This window comes from Anopheles funestus, unplaced genomic scaffold, assembly GCF_943734845.2.
Source record: "Anopheles funestus unplaced genomic scaffold, idAnoFuneDA-416_04 scaffold_15_ctg1, whole genome shotgun sequence".
In the NCBI taxonomy this organism is placed as follows: Eukaryota; Metazoa; Arthropoda; class Insecta; order Diptera; family Culicidae; genus Anopheles; species Anopheles funestus.
Genome location: NW_026045320.1, coordinates 434,456 through 457,455, shown reverse-complemented (window position 1 = coordinate 457,455; position 23,000 = coordinate 434,456). Strand labels below are relative to the sequence as shown.

The 23,000-nt window shown below is 45.9% G+C and overlaps 1 long non-coding RNA gene across 1 annotated transcript in view; it reads left to right on the top strand.

The window, feature by feature from the left end:
- LOC125774378 (uncharacterized) overlaps positions 1-21,800 on the top strand; it is a 39,494-nt gene extending 17,694 nt beyond the window's left edge. The window contains exons 2-3 of the long non-coding RNA XR_007420863.1: positions 20,850-20,919; positions 21,452-21,800. This is a non-coding gene — a long non-coding RNA (uncharacterized LOC125774378). The remainder of the gene's footprint in view (positions 1-20,849; positions 20,920-21,451) is intronic.
- The last annotated feature ends 1,200 nt before the right edge of the window (positions 21,801-23,000 follow it).

The following is a 23,000-nucleotide window of genomic DNA, read 5'->3' as shown; positions in this document are numbered from 1 at the left end:
TTTTGTGTCTCGGCTAATGTGTCTTGGCTAATGTGTCTTGGCTAAGGTGTCTTGGCTAATGTGTCTTGGCTAATGTGTCTTGGCTAAGGTGTCTTGGCTAAGGTGTCTTGGCTAATGTGTCTTGGCTAAGGTGTCTTGGCTAATGTGTCTTGGCTAATGTGTCTTGGCTAATGTGTCTTGGCTAATGTGTCTTGGCTAATGTGTCTTGGCTAATGTGTCTTGGCTAATGTGTCTTTGCAAATGTGTCTTGGCTAATGTGTCTTGGCTAAGGTGTCTTGGCTAAGGTGTCTTGGCTAAGGTGTCTTGGCTAATGTGTCTTGGCTCAGGTGTCTTGGCTAATGTGTCTCGGCTAATGTGTCTTGGCTAATGTAACTCGGCTAATGTGTCTTGGCTAAGGTGGCTTGGCTAATGTGTCTTGGCTAATCTGTCTTGGCTAATGTGTCTTGGCTAAGGTGTCTTGGCTAAGGTGTCTTGGCTAAGGTGTCTTGGCTAATGTGTCTTGGCTAATGTGTCTCAACTTTTGTGTCTCGGCTAATGTGTCTTGGCTAAGGTGTCTTGGCTAATGTGTCTTGGCTAATGTGTCTTTGCTTAGGTGTCTTGGCTAAGGTGTCTTGGCTAAGGTGTCTCGGCTAATGTGTCTTAGCTAATGTGTCTTGGCTATTGTGTTTCAACTTTTGTGTCTCGGCTAATGTGTCTTGGCTAATGTGTCTTGGCTAATGTGTCTTGGCTAATGTGTCTTGGCTAAGATGTCTCGGCTAAGGTGTCTTGGCTAATGTGTCTTGGCTAAGGTGTCTTGGCTAATGTGTCTTGGCTAATGTGTCTTGGCTAAGGTGTCTTGGCTAATGTGTCTTGGCTAATGTGTCTTGGCTAATGTGTCTTGGCTAAGGTGTCTTGGCTAATGTGTCTTGGCTAAGGTGTCTTGGCTAAGGTGTCTCGGCTAATGTGTCTTTTCTAATGTGTCTTGGCTGAGGTGTCTTGGCTAATGTGTCTCGGCTAAGGTGTCGTGGCTAAGGTGTCTTGGCTAAGGTGTCTTGGCTAAGGTGTCTTGGCTCTTGTGTCTTGGCTTAGGTGTCTTGGCTAATGTGTCTTGGCTAATGTGTCTTGGCTAAGGTGTCTTGGCTAAGGTGTCTTGGCTAAGGTGTCTTGGCTAAGGTGTCTTGGCTAATGTGTCTTGGCTAATGTGTCTTGGATAAGGTGTCTTGGCTAATGTGTCTTGGCTAAGGTGTCTTGGCTAAGGTGTCTTGGCTAAGGTGTCTTGGCTAAGGTGTCTTGGCTAAGGTGTCTTGGCTAATGTGTCTTGGCTAATGTGTCTTGGCTTATGTGTCTTGGCTAATGTGTCTTGGCTAAGGTGTCTTGGCTAAGGTGTCTTGGCTAATGTGTCTTGGCTAATGTGTCTTGGCTAAGGTGTCTCGGCTAATGTGTCTTGGCTAATGTGTCTTGGCTAAGGTGTCTTGGCTAATGTGTCTTGGCTAAGGTGTCTTGGCTTATGTGTCTCGGCTAATGTGTCTTGGCTAATGTGTCTCGGCTAATGTGTCGTGGCTAATGTGTCTTGGCTAAGGTGTCTTGGCTAAGGTGTCTTGGCTAAGGTGTCTTGGCTAATGTGTCTTGGCTAATGTGTCTTGGCTAAGGTGTCTTGGCTAATGTGTCTTGGCTAAGGTGTCTTGGCTAAGGTGTCTCGGCTAATGTGTCTTGGCTAATGTGTCTTGGCTAATGTGTCTTGGCTTATGTGTCTTGGCTAATGTGTCTTGGCTAATGTGTCTTGGCTAATGTGTCTTGGCTAAGGTGTCTTGGCTAATGTGTCTTGGCTAATGTGTCTTGGCTAATGTGTCTTGGCTAAGGTGTCTTGGCTTATGTGTCTTGGCTAATGTGTCTTGGCAAAGGTGTCTTGGCTTATGTGTCTTGGCTAATGTGTCTTGGCTAATGTGTCTTGGCTAATGTGTCTTGGGTAATGTGTCTTGGCTAAGGTGTCTTGGCTAATGTGTCTTGGCTAAGGTGTCTTAGCTAATGTGTCTTGGCAAATGTGTCTTGGCTAATGTGTCTCGGCTAATGTGTCTTGGCAAAGGTGTCTTGGCTAATGTGTCTTGGCTAATGTGTCTTGGCTAATGTGTCTTGGCTAATGTGTCTTGGCTAAGGTGTCTTGGCTAATGTGTCTTGGCCAATGTGTCTTGGCTAAGGTGTATTGGCTAAGGTGTCTTGGCTAATGTGTCTTGGCTAATGTGTCTTGGCTAATGTGTCTTGGCTTATGTGTCTTGGCTAATGTGTCTTGGCTAAGGTGTCTTGGCTAATGTGTCTTGGCTAATGTGTCTTGGCTAATGTGTCTTGGCTAAGGTGTCTTGGCTAAGGTGTCTTGGCTAAGGTGTATTGGCTAATGTGTCTTGGCTCAGGTGTCTTGGCTAATGTGTCTCGGCTAATGTGTCTTGGCTAATGTAACTCGGCTAATGTGTCTTGGCTAAGGTGTCTTGGCTAATGTGTCTTGGCTAATCTGTCTTGGCTAATGTGTCTTGGCTAAGGTGTCTTGGCTAAGGTGTCTTGGCTAAGGTGTCTTGGCTAATGTGTCTTGGCTAATGTGTCTCAACTTTTGTGTCTCGGCTAATGTGTCTTGGCTAATGTGTCTCGGCTAATGTGTCTTGGCAAAGGTGTCTTGGCTAATGTGTCTTGGCTAATGTGTCTTGGCTAATGTGTCTTGGCTAATGTGTCTTGGCTAAGGTGTCTTGGCTAATGTGTCTTGGCCAATGTGTCTTGGCTAAGGTGTATTGGCTAAGGTGTCTTGGCTAATGTGTCTTGGCTAATGTGTCTTGGCTAATGTGTCTTGGCTTATGTGTCTTGGCTAATGTGTCTTGGCTAAGGTGTCTTGGCTAATGTGTCTTGGCTAATGTGTCTTGGCTAATGTGTCTTGGCTAAGGTGTCTTGGCTAAGGTGTCTTGGCTAAGGTGTCTTGGCTAATGTGTCTTGGCTCAGGTGTCTTGGCTAATGTGTCTCGGCTAATGTGTCTTGGCTAATGTAACTCGGCTAATGTGTCTTGGCTAAGGTGTCTTGGCTAATGTGTCTTGGCTAATCTGTCTTGGCTAATGTGTCTCTGCTAATGTGTCCTGGCTAAGGTGTCTTGGCTAAGGTGTCTTGGCTAAGGTGTCTTGGCTAATGTGTCTTGGCTAAGGTGTCTGGGCTAATGTGTCTTGGCTAATGTGTCTCAACTATTGCGTCTCGGCTAAGGTGTCTTGGCTAAGGTGTCTTGGCTAATGTGTCTTGGCTAAGGTGTCTTGGCTAAGGTGTCTTGGCTAATGTGTCTTGGCTAAGGTGTCTTGGCTAAGGTGTCTTGGCTAATGTGTCTTGGCTAATGTGTCTTGGCTAATGTGTCTCGGCTAATGTGTCTTGGCTAAGGTGTCTTGGCTAAGGTGTCTTGGCTAAGGTGTCTTGGCTAAAGTGTCTTTGCTTAGGTGTCTTGGCTAATGTGTCTTGGCTAATGTGTCTTTGCTAATGTGTCTTGGCTAATGTGTCTTGGCTAAGGTGTCTTGGCTAATGTGTCTTGGCTAAGGTGTCTGGGCTAATGTGTCTTGGCTAATGTGTCTCAACTATTGTGTCTCGGCTAATGTGTCTTGGCTAAGGTGTCTTTGCTAATGTGTCTTGGCTAATGTGTCTTGGCTAAGGTGTCTTGGCTAATGTGTCTTGGCTAAGGTGTCTTGGCTAATGTGTCTTGGCTAATGTGTCTTGGCTAAGGTGTCTTGGCTAATGTGTCTTGGCTAATGTGTCTTGGCTAATGTGTCTTGGCTAAGGTGTCTTGGCTAATGTGTCTTGGCTAAGGTGTCTTGGCTAATGTGTCTTGGCTAATGTGTCTTGGCTAATGTGTTTTGGCTAAGGTGTCTTGGCTAAGGTGTCTTGGCTAATGTGTCTTGGCTAATGTGTCTTGGCTAATGTGTTTTGGCTAAGGTGTCTTGGCTAATGTGTCTTGGCTAAGGTGTCTTGGCTAATGTGTCTTGGCTAATGTTTCTCGGCTAAGGTGTCTTGGCTAATGTGTCTTGGCTAATGTGTCTCGGCTAATGTGTCTTGGCTAAGGTGTCTTGGCTAAGGTGTCTTGGCTAATGTGCCTTGGCTAAGGTGTCTTGGCTAAGGTGTCTTGACTAAGGTGTCTTGGCTAATGTGTCTTGGCTAAGGTGTCTTGGCTAAGGTGTCTTGGCTAAGGTGTCTCGGCTAAGGTCTCTTGGCTAAGGTGTCTTGGCTAAGGTGTCTTGGCTAATGTGTCTTGGTTAATGTGTCTTGGCTAAAGTGTCTTGGCTAAGGTGTCTTGGCTAAGGTGTCTTGGCTAATGTGTCTTGGCTAATGTGTCTTTGCTAATGTGTCTTGGCTAATGTGTCTTGGCTAAGGTGTCTTGGCTAATGTGTCTTGGCTAATGTGTCTTGGCTAAGGTGTCTTGGCTAATGTGTCTTGGCTTATGTGTCTCGGCTAATGTGTCTTGGCTAATGTGTCTCGGCTAATGTGTCTTGGCTAATGTGTCTTGGCTAATGTGTCTTGGCTAATGTGTCTTGGCTAATGTGTCTTGGCTAAGGCGTCTTGGCTAATGTGTCTTGGCTAAGGTGTCTTGGCTAAGGTGTCTCGGCTAATGTGTCTTGGCTAATGTGTCATGGCTGAGGTGTCTTGGCTAAGGTGTCTTGGCTAATGTGTCTTGGCTAATGTGTCTTGGCTAATGTGTCTTGGCTAAGGTGTCTTGGCTAATGTGTCTTGGCTAAGGTGTCTGGGCTAATGTGTCTTGGCTAATGTGTCTCAACTATTGTGTCTCGGCTAAGGTGTCTTGGCTAAGGTGTCTTGGCTAATGTGTCTTGGCTAATGTGTCTTGGCTAAGGTGTCTTGGCTAATGTGTCTTGGCTAAGGTGTCTTGGCTAAGGTGTCTTGGCTAATGTGTCTTGGCTAATGTGTTTTGCTAATGTGTCTTGGCTAATGTGTCTTGGCTAAGGTGTCTTGGCTAAGGTGTCTTGGCTAAGGTGTCTTGGCTAATGTGTCTTGGCTAATGTGTCTTGGCTAATGTGTTTTGGCTAAGGTGTCTTGGCTAATGTGTCTTGGCTAAGGTGTCTTGGCTAAGGTGTCTTGGCTAAGGTGTCTTGGCTAATGTGTCTTGGCTAATGTGTCTTGGCTAATGTGTCTTGGCTAATGTGTCTTGGCTAATGTGTCTTGGCTAAGGTGTCTTGGCTAAGGTGTCTTGGCTAATGTGTCTCGGCTAAGGTGTCTTGGCTAAGGTGTCTTGGCTAATGTGTCTTGGCTAATGTGTATTGGCTAATGTGTCTTGGCTAATGTGTCTTGACTAATGTGTCTTGGCTAAGGTGTCTTGGCTAATGTGTCTTGGCTAATGTGTCTTGGCTAATGTGTCTTGGCTAATGTGTCTTGGCTAAGGTGTCTTTGCTAAGGTGTCTTGGCTAAGGTGTCTTGGCTAAGGTTTCTCGGCTAATGTGTCTTGGCTAATGTGTCTTGGCTAAGGTGTCTCGGCTAATGTGTCTTGGCTTATATGTCTCGGCTAATGTGTCTTGGCTAATGTGTCTCGGCTAATGTGTCGTGGCTAATGTGTCTTGGCTAAGGTGTCTTGGCTAATGTGTCTCGGCTAATGTGTCTTGGCTAATGTGTTTTGGCTAAGGTGTCTTGGCTAAGGTGTCTCAACTTTTGTGTCTCGGCTAAGGTGTCTTGGCTAAGGTGTCTTGGCTAATGTGTCTTGGCTAATGTGTCTTTGCTAAGGTGTCTTGGCTTATGTGTCTTGGCTAAGGTGTCTTGGCTAATGTGTCTTGGCTAAGGTGTCTTGGCTAATGTGTCTTGGCTAATGTGTCTCAACTTTTGTGTCTCGGCTAATGTGTCTTGGCTAATGTGTCTTGGCTAAGGTGTCTTGGCTAATGTGTCTTGGCTAATGTGTCTTGGCTAAGGTGTCTTGGCTAAGGTGTCTTGGCTAATGTGTCTTGGCTAATGTGTCTTGGCTAATGTGTCTTGGCTAATGTGTCTTGGCTAATGTGTCTTGGCTAATGTGTCTTGGCTAATGTGTCTTGGCTAATGTGTCTTGGCTAATGTGTCTTTGCAAATGTGTCTTGGCTAATGTGTCTTGGCTAAGGTGTCTTGGCTAAGGTGTCTTGGCTAAGGTGTCTTGGCTAATGTGTCTTGGCTCAGGTGTCTTGGCTAATGTGTCTCGGCTAATGTGTCTTGGCTAATGTAACTCGGCTAATGTGTCTTGGCTAAGGTGTCTTGGCTAATGTGTCTTGGCTAATCTGTCTTGGCTAATGTGTCTTGGCTAAGGTGTCTTGGCTAAGGTGTCTTGGCTAAGGTGTCTTGGCTAATGTGTCTTGGCTAATGTGTCTCAACTTTTGTGTCTCGGCTAATGTGTCTTGGCTAAGGTGTCTTGGCTAATGTGTCTTGGCTAATGTGTCTTTGCTTAGGTGTCTTGGCTAAGGTGTCTTGGCTAAGGTGTCTCGGCTAATGTGTCTTAGCTAATGTGTCTTGGCTATTGTGTTTCAACTTTTGTGTCTCGGCTAATGTGTCTTGGCTAATGTGTCTTGGCTAATGTGTCTTGGCTAATGTGTCTTGGCTAAGATGTCTTGGCTAAGGTGTCTTGGCTAATGTGTCTTGGCTAAGGTGTCTTGGCTAATGTGTCTTGGCTAATGTGTCTTGGCTAAGGTGTCTTGGCTAATGTGTCTTGGCTAATGTGTCTTGGCTAATGTGTCTTGGCTAAGGTGTCTTGGCTAATGTGTCTTGGCTAAGGTGTCTTGGCTAAGGTGTCTCGGCTAAGGTGTCGTGGCTAAGGTGTCTTGGCTAAGGTGTCTTGGCTAAGGTGTCTTGGCTCTTGTGTCTTGGCTTAGGTGTCTTGGCTAATGTGTCTTGGCTAATGTGTCTTGGCTAAGGTGTCTTGGCTAAGGTGTCTTGGCTAAGGTGTCTTGGCTAAGGTGTCTTGGCTAATGTGTCTTGGCTAATGTGTCTTGGATAAGGTGTCTTGGCTAATGTGTCTTGGCTAAGGTGTCTTGGCTAATGTGTCTTGGCTAAGGTGTCTTGGCTAATGTGTCTTGGCTAAGGTGTCTTGGCTAATGTGTCTTGGCTAATGTGTCTTGGCTTATGTGTCTTGGCTAATGTGTCTTGGCTAAGGTGTCTTGGCTAAGGTGTCTTGGCTAATGTGTCTTGGCTAATGTGTCTTGGCTAAGGTGTCTCGGCTAATGTGTCTTGGCTAATGTGTCTTGGCTAAGGTGTCTTGGCTAATGTGTCTTGGCTAAGGTGTCTTGGCTTATGTGTCTCGGCTAATGTGTCTTGGCTAATGTGTCTCGGCTAATGTGTCGTGGCTAATGTGTCTTGGCTAAGGTGTCTTGGCTAAGGTGTCTTGGCTAAGGTGTCTTGGCTAATGTGTCTTGGCTAATGTGTCTTGGCTAAGGTGTCTTGGCTAATGTGTCTTGGCTAAGGTGTCTTGGCTAAGGTGTCTCGGCTAATGTGTCTTGGCTAATGTGTCTTGGCTAATGTGTCTTGGCTTATGTGTCTTGGCTAATGTGTCTTGGCTAATGTGTCTTGGCTAATGTGTCTTGGCTAAGGTGTCTTGGCTAATGTGTCTTGGCTAATATGTCTTGGCTAATGTGTCTTGGCTAAGGTGTCTTGGCTTATGCGTCTTGGCTAATGTGTCTTGGCAAAGGTGTCTTGGCTTATGTGTCTTGGCTAATGTGTCTTGGCTAATGTGTCTTGGCTAATGTGTCTTGGCTAAGGTGTCTTGGCTAAGGTGTCTTGGCTAATGTGTCTTGGCTAAGGTGTCTTAGCTAATGTGTCTTGGCAAATGTGTCTTGGCTAATGTGTCTCGGCTAATGTGTCTTGGCAAAGGTGTCTTAGCTAATGTGTCTTGGCTAATGTGTCTTGGCTAATGTGTCTTGGCTAATGTGTCTTGGCTAATGTGTCTTGGCTAAGGTGTCTTGGCTAATGTGTCTTGGCCAATGTGTCTTGGCTAAGGTGTATTGGCTAAGGTGTCTTGGCTAATGTGTCTTGGCTAATGTGTCTTGGCTAATGTGTCTTGGCTTATGTGTCTTGGCTAATGTGTCTTGGCTAAGGTGTCTTGGCTAATGTGTCTTGGCTAATGTGTCTTGGCTAATGTGTCTTGGCTAAGGTGTCTTGGCTAAGGTGTCTTGGCTAAGGTGTCTTGGCTAATGTGTCTTGGCTCAGGTGTCTTGGCTAATGTGTCTCGGCTAATGTGTCTTGGCTAATGTAACTCGGCTAATGTGTCTTGGCTAAGGTGTCTTGGCTAATGTGTCTTGGCTAATCTGTCTTGGCTAATGTGTCTTGGCTAAGGTGTCTTGGCTAAGGTGTCTTGGCTAAGGTGTCTTGGCTAATGTGTCTTGGCTAATGTGTCACAACTTTTGTGTCTCGGCTAATGTGTCTTGGCTAATGTGTCTCGGCTAATGTGTCTTGGCAAAGGTGTCTTGGCTAATGTGTCTTGGCTAATGTGTCTTGGCTAATGTGTCTTGGCTAATGTGTCTTGGCTAATGTGTCTTGGCTAATGTGTCTTGGCCAATGTGTCTTGGCTAAGGTGTATTGGCTAATGTGTCTTTGCTAATGTGTCTTGGCTAATGTGTCTTGGCTAATGTGTCTTGGCTTATGTGTCTTGGCTAATGTGTCTTGGCTAAGGTGTCTTGGCTAATGTGTCTTGGCTAATGTGTCTTGGCTAATGTGTCTTGGCTAAGGTGTCTTGGCTAAGGTGTCTTGGCTAAGGTGTCTTGGCTAATGTGTCTTGGCTCAGGTGTCTTGGCTAATGTGTCTCGGCTAATGTGTCTTGGCTAATGTAACTCGGCTAATGAGTCTTGGCTAAGGTGTCTTGGCTAATGTGTCTTGGCTAATCTGTCTTGGCTAATGTGTCTCGGCTAATGTGTCCTGGCTAAGGTGTCTTGGCTAAGGTGTCTTGGCTAAGGTGTCTTGGCTAAGGTGTCTTGGCTAATGTGTCTTGGCTAATGTGTCTTGGCTAAGGTGTCTTGGCTAAGGTGTCTTGGCTAAGGTGTCTTGGCTAAGGTGTCTTGGCTAAGGTGTCTTGGCTAAGGTGTCTTGGCTAATGTGTCTTGGCTAAGGTGTCTTGGCTAAGGTGTCTTGGCTAATGTGTCTTGGCTAAGGTGTCTTGGCTAAGGTGTCTTGGCTAAGGTGTCTTGGCTAAGGTGTCTTGGCTAATGTGTCTTGGCTAAGGTGTCTTGGCTAATGTGTCTTAGCTAATGTGTCTTGGCTAATGTGTCTTGGCTAATGTGTCTTGACTAATGTGTCTTGGCTAATGTGTCTTGGCTAAGGTGTCTTGGCTAATGTGTCTTGGCTAAGGTGTCTTGGCTAATGTGTCTTAGCTAATGTGTCTTGGCAAATGTGTCTTGGCTAATGTGTCTCGGCTAATGTGTCTTGGCAAAGGTGTCTTGTCTAATGTGTCTTGGCTAATGTGTCTTGGCTAATGTGTCTTGGCTAATGTGTCTTGGCTAAGGTGTCTTGGCTAATGTGTCTTGGCCAATGTGTCTTGGCTAAGGTGTATTGGCTAAGGTGTCTTGGCTAATGTGTCTTGGCTAATGTGTCTTTGCTAATGTGTCTTGGCTAATGTGTCTTGGCTAATGTGTCTTGGCTTATGTGTCTTGGCTAATGTGTCTTGGCTAAGGTGTCTTGGCTAATGTGTCTTGGCTAATGTGTCTTGGCTAATGTGTCTTGGCTAAGGTGTCTTGGCTAAGGTGTCTTGGCTAAGGTGTCTTGGCTAATGTGTCTTGGCTCAGGTGTCTTGGCTAATGTGTCTCGGCTAATGTGTCTTGGCTAATGTAACTCGGCTAATGTGTCTTGGCTAAGGTGTCTTGGCTAATGTGTCTTGGCTAATCTGTCTTGGCTAATGTGTCTCGGCTAATGTGTCCTGGCTAAGGTGTCTTGGCTAAGGTGTCTTGGCTAAGGTGTCTTGGCTAAGGTGTCTTGGCTAATGTGTCTTGGCTAATGTGTCTTGGCTAAGGTGTCTTGGCTAAGGTGTCTTGGCTAAGGTGTCTTGGCTAAGGTGTCTTGGCTAAGGTGTCTTGGCTAAGGTGTCTTGGCTAATGTGTCTTGGCTAAGGTGTCTTGGCTAAGGTGTCTTGGCTAATGTGTCTTGGCTAAGGTGTCTTGGCTAAGGTGTCTTGGCTAATGTGTCTTGGCAAAGGTGTCTTGGCTAATGTGTCTTGGCTAATGTGTCTTGGCTAATGTGTCTTGGCTTATGTGTCTTGGCTAATGTGTCTTGGCTAAGGTGTCTTGGCTAATGTGTCTTGGCTAATGTGTCTTGGCTAATGTGTCTTGGCTAAGGTGTCTTGGCTAATGTGTCTTGGCTAAGGTGTCTTGGCTAATGTGTCTTGGCAAAGGTGTCTTGGCTTATGTGTCTTGGCTAATGTGTCTTGGCTAATGTGTCTTGGCTAATGTGTCTTGGCTAAGGTGTCTTGGCTAATGTGTCTTGGCTAATGTGTCTTGGATAAGGTGTCTTGGCTAATGTGTCTTGGCTAAGGTGTCTTGGCTAAGGTGTCTTGGCTAAGGTGTCTTGGATAAGGTGTCTTGGCTAAGGTGTCTTGGCTAATGTGTCTTGGCTAATGTGTCTTGGCTTATGTGTCTTGGCTAATGTGTCTTGGCTAAGGTGTCTTGGCTAAGGTGTCTTGGCTAATGTGTCTTGGCTAATGTGTCTTGGCTAAGGTGTCTCGGCTAATGTGTCTTGGCTAATGTGTCTTGGCTAAGGTGTCTTGGCTAATGTGTCTTGGCTAAGGTGTCTTGGCTTATGTGTCTCGGCTAATGTGTCTTGGCTAATGTGTCTCGGCTAATGTGTCGTGGCTAATGTGTCTTGGCTAAGGTGTCTTGGCTAAGGTGTCTTGGCTAAGGTGTCTTGGCTAATGTGTCTTGGCTAATGTGTCTTGGCTAAGGTGTCTTGGCTAATGTGTCTTGGCTAAGGTGTCTTGGCTAAGGTGTCTCGGCTAAGGTGTCTTGGCTAATGTGTCTTGGCTAATGTGTCTTGGCTTATGTGTCTTGGCTAATGTGTCTTGGCTAATGTGTCTTGGCTAATGTGTCTTGGCTAAGGTGTCTTGGCTAATGTGTCTTGGCTAATGTGTCTTGGCTAATGTGTCTTGGCTAAGGTGTCTTGGCTTATGTGTCTTGGCTAATGTGTCTTGGCAAAGGTGTCTTGGCTAAGGTGTCTTGGCTAATGTGTCTTGGCTAATGTGTCTTGGCTAATGTGTCTTGGCTAAGGTGTCTTGGCTAAGGTGTCTTGGCTAATGTGTCTTGGCTAAGGTGTCTTAGCTAATGTGTCTTGGCAAATGTGTCTTGGCTAATGTGTCTCGGCTAATGTGTCTTGGCAAAGGTGTCTTGGCTAATGTGTCTTGGCTAATGTGTCTTGGCTAATGTGTCTTGGCTAATGTGTCTTGGCTAAGGTGTCTTGGCTAATGTGTCTTGGCCAATGTGTCTTGGATAAGGTGTATTGGCTAAGGTGTCTTGGCTAATGTGTCTTGGCTAATGTGTCTTGGCTAATGTGTCTTGGCTTATGTGTCTTGGCTAATGTGTCTTGGCTAAGGTGTCTTGGCTAATGTGTCTTGGCTAATGTGTCTTGGCTAATGTGTCTTGGCTAAGGTGTCTTGGCTAAGGTGTCTTGGCTAATGTGTCTTGGCTAATGTGTCTTGGCTAAGGTGTCTTGGCTAAGGTGTCTTGGCTAATGTGTCTTGGCTAATGTGTCTTGGCAAAGGTGTCTTGGCTAATGTGTCTTGGCTAATGTGTCTTGGCTAATGTGTCTTGGCTAAGGTGTCTTGGCTAATGTGTCTTGGCTAAGGTGTCTTGGCTAAGGTGTCTCGGCTAATGTGTCTTGGCTAATGTGTCTTGGCTAATGTGTCTTGGCTTATGTGTCTTGGCTAATGTGTCTTGGCTAATGTGTCTTGGCTAATGTGTCTTGGCTAAGGTGTCTTGGCTAATGTGTCTTGGCTAATGTGTCTTGGCTAAGGTGTCTTGGCTAATGTGTCTTGGCTAATGTGTCTTGGCTAAGGTGTCTTGGCTAATGTGTCTTGGCTTATGTGTCTCGGCTAATGTGTCTTGGCTAATGTGTCTCGGCTAATGTGTCTTGGCTAATGTGTCTTGGCTAATGTGTCTTGGCTAATGTGTCTTGGCTAATGTGTCTTGGCTAAGGTGTCTTGGCTAAGGTGTCTTGGCTAAGGTGTCTCGGCTTATGTGTCTTGGCTAATGTGTCTTGGCTAATGTGTCTTGGCTAAGGTGTCTTGGCTTATGTGTCTCGGCTAATGAGTCTTGGCTAATGTGTCTCGGCTAATGTGTCTTGGCTAATGTGTCTTGGCTAAGGTGTCTGGGCTAATGTGTCGTGGCTAATGTGTCTCAACTATTGTGTCTCGGCTAAGGTGTCTTGGCTAAGGTGTCTTGGCTAATGTGTCTTGGCTAATGTGTCTTGGCTAAGGTGTCTTGGCTAATGTGTCTTGGCTAAGGTGTCTTGGCTAAAGTGTCTTTGCTTAGGTGTCTTGGCTAATGTGTCTTGGCTAATGTGTCTTTGCTAATGTGTCTTGGCTAATGTGTCTTGGCTAAGGTGTCTTGGCTAATGTGTCTTGGCTAAGGTGTCTTGGCTAATGTGTCTTGGCTAATGTGTCTTGGCTAATGTGTTTTGGCTAAGGTGTCTTGGCTAATGTGTCTTGGCTAAGGTGTCTTGGCTTATGTGTCTTGGCTAAGGTGTCTTGGCTAATGTGTCTTGGCTAAGGTGTCTTGGCTAATGTGTCTTGGCTAATGTGTCTCAACTTTTGCGTCTCGGCTAATGTGTCTTGGCTAATGTGTCTTGGCTAAGGTGTCTTGGCTAATGTGTCTTGGCTAATGTGTCTTGGCTAAGGTGTCTTGGCTAAGGTGTCTTGGCAAATGTGTCTTGGCTAATGTGTCTTGGCTAATGTGTCTCAACTTTTGTGTCTCGGCTAATGTGTCTCGGCTAATGTGTCTTGGCTAATGTGTCTTGGCTAATGTGTCTTGGCTAAGATGTCTTGGCTAAGGTGTCTTGGCTAATGTGTCTTGGCTAAGGTGTCTTTGCTTAGGTGTCTTGGCTAAGGTGTATTGGCTAAGGTGTCTCGGCTAATGTGTCTTAGCTAATGTGTCTTGGCTAATGTGTCTCAACTTTTGTGTCTCGGCTAATGTGTCTTGGCTAATGTGTCTTGGCTAATGTGTCTTGGCTAATGTGTCTTGGCTAAGATGTCTTGGCTAAGGTGTCTTGGCTAATGTGTCTTGGCTAATGTGTCTTGGCTAATGTGTCTTGGCTAATGTGTCTTGGTTAAGGTGTCTTGGCTAATGTGTCTTGGCTAATGTGTCTTGGCTAATGTGTCTTGGCTAAGGTGTCTTGGCTAATGTGTCTTGGCTAAGGTGTCTTGGCTAAGGTGTCTCGGCTAATGTGTCTTTTCTAATGTGTCTTGGCTGAGGTGTCTTGGCTAATGTGTCTCGGCTAAGGTGTCGTGGCTAAGGTGTCTTGGCTAAGGTGTCTTGGCTAAGGTGTCTTGGCTCTTGTGTCTTGGCTTAGGTGTCTTGGCTAATATGTCTTGGCTATTGTGTCTTGGCTAAGGTGTCTTGGCTAAGGTGTCTTGGCTAAGGTGTCTTGGCTAATGTGTCTTGGCTAATGTGTCTTGGCTAAGGTGTCTTGGCTAATGTGTCTTGGCTAAGGTGTCTTGGCTAAGGTGTCTTGGCTAAGGTGTCTTGGATAAGGTGTCTTGGCTAAGGTGTCTTGGCTAATGTGTCTTGGCTAATGTGTCTTGGCTAATGTGTCTTGGCTAATGTGTCTTGGCTAAGGTGTCTTGGCTAAGGTGTCTTGGCTAATGTGTCTTGGCTAATGTGTCTTGGCTAAGGTGTCTTGGCTAATGTGTCTTGGCTAAGGTGTCTTGGCTAATGTGTCTTGGCTAAGGTGTCTTGGCTTATGTGTCTCGGCTAATGTGTCTTGGCTAATGTGTCTCGGCTAATGTGTCGTGGCTAATGTGTCTTGGCTAAGGTGTCTTGGCTAAGGTGTCTTGGCTAAGGTGTCTTGGCTAATGTGTCTTGGCTAATGTGTCTTGGCAAAGGTGTCTTGGCTAATGTGTCTTGGCTAATGTGTCTTGGCTAATGTGTCTTCGCTAAGGTGTCTTGGCTAATGTGTCTTGGCTAAGGTGTCTTGGCTAAGGTGTCTCGGCTAATGTGTCTTGGCTAATGTGTCTTGGCTAATGTGTCTTGGCTTATGTGTCTTGGCTAATGTGTCTTGGCTAATGTGTCTTGGCTAATGTGTCTTGGCTAAGGTGTCTTGGCTAATGTGTCTTGGCTAATGTGTCTTGGCTAAGGTGTCTTGGCTAATGTGTCTTGGCTAATGTGTCTTGGCTAAGGTGTCTTGGCTAAGGTGTCTTGGCTAATGTGTCTTGGCTAAGGTGTCTTAGCTAATGTGTCTTGGCTAATGTGTCTTGGCTAATGTGTCTCGGCTAATGTGTCTTGGCAAAGGTGTCTTGGCTAATGTGTCTTGGCTAATGTGTCTTGGCTAATGTGTCTTGGCTAAGGTGTCTTGGCTAAGGTGTCTTGGCTAATGTGTCTTGGCCAATGTGTCTTGGCTAAGGTGTATTGGCTAAGGTGTCTTGGCTAATGTGTCTTGGATAATGTATCTTGGCTAATGTGTCTTGGCTTATGTGTCTTGGCTAATGTGTCTTGGCTAAGGTGTCTTGGCTAATGTGTCTTGGCTAATGTGTCTTGGCTAATGTGTCTTGGCTAAGGTGTCTTGGCTAAGGTGTCTTGGCTAAGGTGTCTCGGCTAAGGTGTCTTGGCTAAGGTGTCTTGGCTAAGGTGTCTTGGCTTATGTGTCTTGGTTAATGTGTCTTGGCTAAGGTGTCTTGGCTAAGGTGTCTTGGCTAAGGTGTCTTGGCTAATGTGTCTTGGCTAATGTGTCTTTGCTAATGTGTCTTGGCTAATGTGTCTTGGCTAAGGTGTCTTGGCTTATGTGTCTTGGCTAATGTGTCTTGGCTAAGGTGTCTTGGCTAATGTGTCTTGGCTTATGTGTCTCGGCTAATGTGTCTTGGCTAATGTGTCTCGGCTAATGTGTCTTGGCTAATGTGTCTTGGCTAATGTGTCTTGGCTAATGTGTCTTGGCTAATGTGTCTTGGCTAAGGCGTCTTGGCTAATGTGTCTTGGCTAAGGTGTCTTGGCTAAGGTGTCTCGGCTAATGTGTCTTGGCTAATGTGTCATGGCTGAGGTGTCTTGGCTAAGGTGTCTTGGCTAATGTGTCTTGGCTAATGTGTCTTGGCTTATGTGTCTTGGCTAAGGTGTCTTGGCTAATGTGTCTTGGCTAAGGTGTCTGGGCTAATGTGTCTTGGCTAATGTGTCTCAACTATTGTGTCTCGGCTAAGGTGTCTTGGCTAAGGTGTCTTGGCTAATGTGTCTTGGCTAATGTGTCTTGGCTAAGGTGTCTTGGCTAATGTGTCTTGGCTAAGGTGTCTTGGCTAAAGTGTCTTTGCTTAGGTGTCTTGGCTAATGTGTCTTGGCTAATGTGTCTTTGCTAATGTGTCTTGGCTAATGTGTCTTGGCTAAGGTGTCTTGGCTAATGTGTCTTGGCTAAGGTGTCTTGGCTAATGTGTCTTGGCTAATGTGTCTTGGCTAATGTGTTTTGGCTAAGGTGTCTTGGCTAATGTGTCTTGGCTAAGGTGTCTTGGCTAAGGTGTCTTGGCTAAGGTGTCTTGGCTAATGTGTCTTGGCTAATGTGTCTTGGCTAATGTGTCTTGGCTAATGTGTCTTGGCTAAGGTGTCTTGGCTAAGGTGTCTTGGCTAAGGTGTCTTGGCTAATGTGTCTTGGCTAAGGTGTCTCGGCTAAGGTGTCTTGGCTAAGGTGTCTTGGCTAAGGTGTCTTGGCTAATGTGTCTTGGCTAATGTGTCTTGGCTAATGTGTCTTGGCTAAGGTGTCTTGGCTAATGTGTCTTGGCTAATGTGTCTTGGCTAAGGTGTCTTGGCTAAGGTGTCTTGGCTAAGGTGTCTTGGCTAAGGTGTCTCGGCTAATGTGTCTTGGCTAATGTGTCTTGGCTAATGTGTCTTGGCTAAGGTGTCTTTGCTAAGGTGTCTTGGCTAAGGTGTCTCGGCTAATGTGTCTTGGCTAATGTGTCTTGGCTAAGGTGTCTCGGCTAATGTGTCTTGGCTTATATGTCTCGGCTAATGTGTCTTGGCTAATGTGTCTCGGCTAATGTGTCGTGGCTAATGTGTCTTGGCTAAGGTGTCTTGGCTAATGTGTCTCGGCTAATGTGTCTTGGCTAAGGTGTTTTGGCTAAGGTGTCTTGGCTAAGCCGTCTCAACTTTTGTGTCTCGGCTAAGGTGTCTTGGCTAAGGTGTCTTGGCTAAGGTGTCTTGGCTAATGTGTCTTTGCTAAGGTGTCTTGGCTTATGTGTCTTGGCTAAGGTGTCTTGGCTAATGTGTCTTGGCTAAGGTGTCTTGGCTAATGTGTCTTGGCTAATGTGTCTCAACTTTTGTGTCTCGGCTAATGTGTCTTGGCTAATGTGTCTTGGCTAAGGTGTCTTGGCTAATGTGTCTTGGCTAATGTGTCTTGGCTAAGGTGTCTTGGCTAAGGTGTCTTGGCAAATGTGTCTTGGCTAATGTGTCTTGGCTAAGGTGTCTTGGCTAATGTGTCTTGGCTAATGTGTCTTGGCTAATGTGTCTTGGCTAAGGTGTCTTGGCTAATGTGTCTTGGCTAATGTGTCTTGGCTAATGTGTCTTGGCTAATGTGTCTTGGCTAATGTGTCTTTGCAAATGTGTCTTGGCTAATGTGTCTTGGCTAAGGTGTCTTGGCTAAGGTGTCTTGGCTAAGGTGTCTTGGCTAATGTGTCTTGGCTAAGGTGTCTTGGCTAATGTGTCCTGGCTAAGGTGTCTTGGCTAATGTGTCTCGGCTAATGTGTCTTGGCTAATGTAACTCGGCTAATGTGTCTTGGCTAAGGTGTCTTGGCTAATGTGTCTTGGCTAAGGTGTCTTGGCTAATGTGTCTTGGCTAAGGTGTCTTGGCTAAGGTGTCTTGGCTAAGGTGTCTTGGCTAATGTGTCTTGGCTAATGTGTCTCAACTTTTGTGTCTCGGCTAATGTGTTTTGGCTAAGGTGTCTTGGCTAAGGTGTCTTGGCTAATGTGTCTTTGCTTAGGTGTCTTGGCTAAGGTGTATTTTCTAAGGTGTCTCGGCTAATGTGTCTTAGCTAATGTGTCTTGGCTAATGTGTCTCAACTTTTGTGTCTCGGCTAATGTGTCTTGGCTAATGTGTCTTGGCTAAGATGTCTTGGCTAAGGTGTCTTGGCTAATGTGTCTTGGCTAAGGTGTCTTGGCTAATGTGTCTTGGCTAATGTGTCTTGGCTAAGGTGTCTTGGCTAATGTGTCTTGGCTAATGTGTCTTGGCTAATGTGTCTTGGCTAAGGTGTCTTGGCTAATGTGTCTTGGCTAAGGTGTCTTGGCTAAGGTGTCTCGGCTAATGTGTCTTTTCTAATGTGTCTTGGCTGAGGTGTCTTGGCTAATGTGTCTCGGCTAAGGTGTCTTGGCTAAGGTGTCTTGGTTAAGGTGTCTTGGCTAAGGTGTCTTGGCTAAGGTGTCTTGGCTATTGTGTCTTGGCTTAGGTGTCTTGGCTAATGTGTCTTGGCTAATGTGTCTTGGCTAAGGTGTCTTGGCTAAGGTGTCTTGGCTAAGGTGTCTTGGCTAAGGTGTCTTGGCTAATGTGTCTTGGCTAATGTGTCTTGGCTAAGGTGTCTTGGCTAATGTGTCTTGGCTAATGTGTCTTGGCTAAGGTGTCTTGGCTAAGGTGTCTTGGATAAGGTGTCTTGGCTATGGTGTCTTGGCTAATGTGTCTTGGCTAATGTGTCTTGGCTAATGTGTCTTGGCTTATGTGTCTTGGCTAATGTGTCTTGGCTAAGGTGTCTTGGCTAAGGTGTCTTGGCTAATGTGTCTTGGCTAATGTGTCTTGGCTAAGGTGTCTCGGCTAATGTGTCTTGGCTAAGGTGTCTTGGCTAAGGTGTCTTGGCTAATGTGTCTTGGCTAAGGTGTCTTGGCTTATGTGTCTCGGCTAATGTGTCTTGGCTAATGTGTCTCGGCTAATGTGTCGTGGCTAATGTGTCTTGGCTAAGGTGTCTTGGCTAAGGTGTCTTGGCTAAGGTGTCTTGGCTAATGTGTCTTGGCTAATGTGTCTTGGCAAAGGTGTCTTGGCTAATGTGTCTTGGCTAATGTGTCTTGGCTAATGTGTCTTGGCTAAGGTGTCTTGGCTAATGTGTCTTGGCTAAGGTGTCTTGGCTAAGGTGTCTCGGCTAATGTGTCTTGGCTAATGTGTCTTGGCTAAGGTGTCTTGGCTTATGTGTCTTGGCTAATGTGTCTTGGCTAATGTGTCTTGGCTAATGTGTCTTGGCTAAGGTGTCTTGGCTAATGTGTCTTGGCTAATGCGTCTTGGCTAAGGTGTCTTGGCTAATGTGTCTTGGCTAAGGTGTCTTGGCTTATGTGTCTTGGCTAATGTGTCTTGGCTAATGTGTCTTGGCTAATGTGTCTTGGCTAAGGTGTCTTGGCTAAGGTGTCTTGGCTAATGTGTCTTGGCTAAGGTGTCTTGGCTAATGTGTCTTTGCAAATGTGTCTTGGCTAATGTGTCTCGGCTAATGTGTCTTGGCAAAGGTGTCTTGGCTAATGAGTCTTGGCTAATGTGTCTTGGCTAATGTGTCTTGGCTAATGTGTCTTGGCTAAGGTGTCTTGGCTAATGTGTCTTGGCCAATGTGTCTTGGCTAAGGTGTATTGGCTAAGGTGTCTTGGCTAATGTGTCTTGGCTAATGTGTCTTGGCTAATGTGTCTTGGCTTATGTGTCTTGGCTAATGTGTCTTGGCTAAGGTGTCTTGGCTAATGTGTCTTGGCTAATGTGTCTTGGCTAATGTGTCTTGGCTAATGTGTCTTGGCTAATGTGTCTTGGCTAATGTGTCGTGGCAAAGGTGTCTTGGCTAATGTGTCTTGGCTAAGGTGTCTTGGCTAATGTGTCTTGGCTAATGTGTCTTGGCTAAGGTGTCTCGGCTAAGGTGTCTTGGCTAATGTGTCTTGGCTAAGGTGTCTTGGCTAATGTGTCTTGGCAAAGGTGTCTTGGCTAATGTATCTTGGCTAATGTGTCTTGGCTAAGGTGTCTTGGCTAATGTGTCTTGGCTAAGGTGTCTTGGCTAAGGTGTCTTGGCTAATGTGTCTTGGCTAAGGTGTCTTGGCTAATGTGTCTTGGCTAAGGTGTCTTGGCTAATGTGTCTTGGCTAAGGTGTCTTGGCTAAGGTGTCTTGGCTAATGTGTTGTGGCTAAGGTGTCTCGGCTAATGTGTCTTGGCTAGTGTGTCTTGGCTAAGGTGTCTTAACTAATGTGTCTTGGCTAATGTGTCTTGGCTAATGTGTCTCGGCTAATGTGTCTTGGCTAAGGTGTCTTGGCTAATGTGTCTTGGCTAAGGTGTCTTGGCTAAGGTGTCTCGGCTAATGTGTCTTGGCTAATGTGTCTTGGCTAATGTGTCTTGGCTTATGTGTCTTGGCTAATGTGTCTTGGCTAATGTGTCTTGGCTAATGTGTCTTGGCTAATGTGTCTTGGCTAAGGTGTCTTAGCTAAGGTGTCTTGGCTAATGTGTCTTGGCTAATGTGTCTTGGCTAATGTGTCTTGGCTAATGTGTCTTGGCTGATGTGTCTTGGCTAAGGTGTCTTGGCTAATGTGTCTTGGTTAATGTGTCTCGGCTAAGGTGTCTTGGCTAAGGTGTCTTGGCTAATGTGTCTTGGCTAAGGTGTCTTGGCTAAGGTGTCTTGGCTAATTTGTCTTGGCTAAGGTGTCTTGGCTGATGTGTCTTGGCTAACGTGTCTTGGCTAAGGTGTCTTGGCTAAGGTGTCTTGGCTAATGTGTCTTGGCTTATGTGTCTTGGCTAATGTGTCTTGGCTTATGTGTCTTGGCTAATGTGTCTTGGCTAATGTGTCTTGGCTAATGTGTCTTGGCTAATGTGTCTTGGCTAATGTGTCTTGGCTAATGTGTCTTGGCTAAGGTGTCTTGGCTAAGGTGTCTTGGCTAAGGTGTCTTGGCTAATGTGTCTTGGCTAATGTGTCTCGGCTAAGGTGTCTTGGCTAAGGTGTCTTGGCTAATGTGTCTTGGCTAAGGTGTCTTGGCTAATGTGTCTTGGCTAATGTGTCTCGGCTAAGGTGTCTTGGCTAATGTGTCTTGGCTAAGGTGTCTTGGCTAAGGTGTCTTGGCTAATGTGTCTTGGCTAATGTGTCTTGGCTAAGGCGTCTTGGCTAATGTGTCTTGGCTAAGGTGTCTTGGCTAATGTGTCTTTGCTAAGGTGTATTGGCTAATGTGTCTTGGCTAAGGTGTCTTGGCTAATGTGTCTTGGCTTATGTGTCTCGGCTAATGTGTCTTGGCTAATGTGTCTCGGCTAATATGTCTTGGCAAATGTGTCTTGGCTAATGTGTCTTGGCTAAGGTGTCTCAACTTTTGGGTCTCGGCTAAGGTGTCTTGGCTAAGGTGTCTTGGCTAATGTGTCTTGGCTAATGTGTCTTGGCTAATGTGTCTTTGCTAAGGTGTATTGGCTAATGTGTCTTGGCTAAGGTGTCTTGGCTAAGGTGTCTTGGCTTATGTGTCTCGGCTAATGTGTCTTGGCTAATGTGTCTCGGCTAATATGTCTTGGCAAATGTGTCTTGGCTAATGTGTCTTGGCTAAGGTGTCTTGGCTAAGGTGTCTTGGCTAATGTGTCTTGGCTAAGGTGTCTTGGCTAATGTGTCTTGGCTAATGTGTCTTGGCTAATGTGTCTTGGCTAATGTGTCTTGGCTAAGGTGTCTTGGCTAAGGTGTCTTGGCTAAGGTGTCTTGGCTAATGTGTCTTGGCTAATGTGTCTCGGCTAAGGTGTCTTGGCTAAGGTGTCTTGGCTAATGTGTCTTGGCTAAGGTGTCTTGGCTAATGTGTCTTGGCTAATGTGTCTCGGCTAAGGTGTCTTGGCTAATGTGTCTTGGCTAATGTGTCTCGGCTAAGGTGTCTTGGCTAAGGTGTCTTGGCTAAGGTGTCTTGGCTAATGTGCCTTGGCTAAGGTGTCTTGGCTAATGTGTCTTGACTAAGGTGTCTTGGCTAATGTGTCTTAGCTAAGGTGTCTTGGCTAAGGTGTCTTGGCTAAGGTGTCTCGGCTAAGGTGTCTTGGCTAAGGTGTCTTGGCTAAGGTGTCTTGGCTTATGTGTCTTGGTTAATGTGTCTTGGCTAATGTGTCTCGGCTAATGTGTCTTGGCTAAGGTGTCTTGGCTAATGTGTCTTGGCTAAGGTGTCTTGGCTAAGGTGTCTTGGCTAATGTGTCTTGGCTAATGTGTCTTGGCTAAGGCGTCTTGGCTAATGTGTCTTGGCTAAGGTGTCTTGGCTAAGGTGTCTCGGCTAATGTGTCTTGGCTAATGTGTCATGGCTGAGGTGTCTTGGCTAAGGTGTCTTGGCTAATGTGTCTTGGCTAATGTGTCTTGGCTAATGTGTCTTGGCTAAGGTGTCTTGGCTAATGTGTCTTGGCTAAGGTGTCTTGGCTAAAGTGTCTTGGCTAAGGTGTCTTGGCTTATGTGTCTTGGCTAATGTGTCTTGGCTAATGTGTCTTTGCTAATGTGTCTTGGCTAATGTGTCTTGGCTAAGGTGTCTTGGCTAATGTGTCTTGGCTAAGGTGTCTTGGCTAATGTGTCTTGGCTGATGTGTCTTGGCTAATGTGTTTTGGCTAAGGTGTCTTGGCTAATGTGTCTTGGCTAATGTGTCTTGGCTAAGGTGTCTTGGCTAAGGTGTCTTGGCTAATGTGTCCTGGCTAATGTGTCTTGGCTAATGTGTCTTGGCTAATGTGTCTTGGCTAATGTGTCTTGGCTAAGGTGTCTTGTCTAAGGTGTCTTGGCTAAGGTGTCTTGGCTAATGTGTCTTGGCTAAGGTGTCTCGGCTAAGGTGTCTTGGCTAAGGTGTCTTGGCTAAGGTGTCTTGGCTAAGGTGTCTTGGCTAATGTGTCTTGGCTAATGTGTCTTGGCTAAGGTGTCTTGGCTAAGGTGTCTTGGCTAAGGTGTCTTGGCTAAGGTGTCTCGGCTAATGTGTCTTGGCTAATGTGTCTTGGCTAATGTGTCTTGGCTAAGGTGTCTTGGCTAAGGTGTCTTGGCTAAGGTGTCTTGGCTAAGGTGTCTTGGCTAATGTGTCTTGGCTAAGGTGTCTCGGCTAAGGTGTCTTGGCTAAGGTGTCTTGGCTAAGGTGTCTTGGCTAAGGTGTCTTGGCTAATGTGTCTTGGCTAATGTGTCTTGGCTAATGTGTCTTGGCTAAGGTGTCTTGGCTAATGTGTTTTGGCTAAGGTGTCTTGGCTAATGTGTCTTGGCTAATGTGTCTTGGCTAAGGTGTCTTGGCTAAGGTGTCTTGGCTAAGGTGTCTTGGCTAAGGTGTCTTGGCTAAGGTGTCTCGGCTAATGTGTCTTGGCTAATGTGTCTTGGCTAAGGTGTCTCGGCTAATGTGTCTTGGCTTATGTGTCTCGGCTAATGTGTCTTGGCTAATGTGTCTCGGCTAATGTGTCTTGGCTAATGTGTCTTGGCTAAGGTGTCTTGGCTAAGGTGTCTTGGCTAAGGTGTCTTGGCTAATGTGTCTTGGCTAAGGTGTCTCGGCTAATGTGTCTTGGCTAAGGTGTCTTGGCTAAGGTGTCTTGGCTAAGGTGTCTTGGCTAAGGTGTCTTGGCTAAGGTGTCTTGGCTAATGTGTCTTGGCTAATGTGTCTTGGCTAAGGTGTCTTGGCTAAGGTGTCTTGGCTAAGGTGTCTTGGCTAATGTGTCTTGGCTAAGGTGTCTTGGCTTAGGTGTCTTTGCTAATGTGTCTTGGCTAAGGTGTCTTGGCTAAGGTGTCTTGGCTAAGGTGTCTTGGCTAAGGTGTCTTGGCTAAGGTGTCTCGGCTAAGGTGTCTTGGCTAAGGTGTCTTGGCTAAGGTGTCTTGGCTAAGGTGTCTTGGCTAATGTGTCTTGGCTAAGGTGTCTTGGCTAAGGTGTCTTGGCTAATGTGTCTTGGCTAATGTGTCTTGGCTATGGTGTCTTGGCTAATGTGTCTTGGCTAATGTGTCTTGG